The sequence below is a fragment of the Anoplopoma fimbria genome, unplaced genomic scaffold, assembly GCF_027596085.1.
Source record: "Anoplopoma fimbria isolate UVic2021 breed Golden Eagle Sablefish unplaced genomic scaffold, Afim_UVic_2022 Un_contig_12732_pilon_pilon, whole genome shotgun sequence".
Lineage (NCBI taxonomy): Eukaryota > Metazoa > Chordata > Actinopteri > Perciformes > Anoplopomatidae > Anoplopoma > Anoplopoma fimbria.
In genome coordinates this window covers 20,001-22,056 of record NW_026552656.1, presented here as the reverse complement: position 1 = coordinate 22,056, position 2,056 = coordinate 20,001, and the positions used below count along the sequence as shown (strand labels likewise).

General features: G+C 41.4%; 1 pseudogene; it reads left to right on the top strand.

The window, feature by feature from the left end:
• Positions 1 to 104: 104 nt before the first annotated feature.
• On the top strand, positions 105 to 410 carry LOC129116127 (histone H4-like; annotated as a pseudogene).
• Positions 411 to 2,056: the final 1,646 nt, after the last annotated feature.

Genomic DNA, 2,056 nt, shown 5'->3' with positions numbered 1-2,056 from the left:
AGAAAAGCCTCGCCCGTGTCTTCTATCACGTCCTCAGACAGAATTGAAAGTACCGGGAACCCCTCAGCAAAGCACATCATTTTAGAAGAGCACCACCAGTGAAAATGAGCGGAAGAGGCAAGGAGGAAAAGGACTCGGTAAAGGAGGCGCCAAGCGTCACCGTAGTCCTCCGTGATAACATCCAGGGTATCACCAAGCCCGCTATCCGCCGTCTGGCTCGTCATGGTGGAGTGGAAGCGTATCTCGGTCTGATCTACGAGGAGACCCGCGGTGTGAAGGTCTTCCTGGAGAACGTGATCCGTGATGCCGTCACCTACACCGAGCACGCCAAGAGAAAGACCGTGACCGCCATGGATGTGGTGTATGCTCTTGAAGAGACAGGGACGCACTTGCACGGCTTCGGGGGATAAACACTGAACGATCTTTACTATTAAAGAAAAGGCCCTTTAAGGGCCATCCAATTACTCTATTTAAAGACTTTGCTCCTTTACACTGACATTCATTTTCATCAAACGCTGTTAAATGCACTGATTTTTTAGATCATGCAATATATGATGATGTGGTTATTATTCTATCAGTTTTGTTTTAGAGTCCATGTGCTCTGACTTGACGTGATTCGGTTACTAATGTTCCAGGTCTGTAAACGGTGGTAAAAAATCCTAAAGATGACCAACTCTTCCTGTTTCAGTTTTAGGTTGATGCAACACAGGACTTCTTCGTGTCCGACGCTGTTAAATCGGAGACTAAAAATGAATGGTCCAGAATATAAACCACAGTATTTGCTCTTAATCTTCAGCTGACTTAGGACCTCAATCTCTGAGGTCCTTTGGCGTGCAGGAGCAATCCTGAAGACCTTTCTTTGACTGTGGTGACATCAGCCATTTTTTTATTTTTTTTTTTGCAGTGGTCTGCTGGAGCAGCAGCATCTCGACAGCTGACAGGAAGAGAATAAATAAACTTGTCAAGAAAGCCAGCAGTGTGCTGGGGTGTTCACTGGATACGGTGGGAGACAGGAGGATGATGGCCAAGCTGTCATCCCTGATGAACAACACCTTCCACCCCATGCGGGACACCCTGGTGCTCTGTGCAGCTCCTTCAGCCACCGGCTGCTTCACCCCCTGGTGTGTGAAGGAGAGGTACCTGCAGGTCCTTCCTTCCTGCTGCTGTCAGGTTGCACAACCAGCTCTGCTCCCAGCAGACCACATGACACTAATACACTGTGCAATACAATATTTATATTAGTTTCTGTCTGTATATATAATATTACTGTGATTCTCTACTGTTCTTTACTGTTTTTTATTGCTCATTTGCTTATTTATAATATATCTTAAAGCAATTTCATTTACAAAGCCATTTCACAAATTATGTGTCAAGGGTCAACTGACTTTTTTTTTTCTAATCATTGAAGTATTAAAATAGAGCTAAAGATGATCCTAGACAACTAGTAGTGAGAGGTTGTCTATGGGATGCATGGCAGACAGAAGATAAAGTGGTTATTTTGTAGTGCTAATAAGTATATGCTGTATATAATTGTGATTTAAGTAATATATTAATAACCATTATATTTAAGATGACCTCAGTACAGCAATGAGGAGCGAGGCCAGGCCTAGAACCAAAGAAGGAAGTAAGACTTGCAGTTCTGCTCCCAGTGATATAAAACTAAATGACCCATGGTAGAAGTAGTGATACAATAGGTCAAACATTTGGAAATGTATCATTTTTATTTCTACAATGACAAAAATACTTGTTTTTGCCCTTTTGGATCAAACCGGTTTAATTATGTTAGAAAGGGGACTATGAGCTGTTTCCACTAGCTCTAAGCAGCTTAGAATACAGTATCCACTAATGACTAGACTAAGATTTGTTTTAATCAATAAATGTTGTTAACATTTCTTTAAAATGCCTTTACCAGCTGAATTGTGTTTTCAGGAAGAAAAAAGATGACGTAAAAATTATAGTCGGGAGCCTTGTAGAACATCTGTATAATAAAAAATAAAGGGATCTGTATGTGCTAATATGGATTAGCATTGATCAGCAATTAGTATCGGCAAAAAAA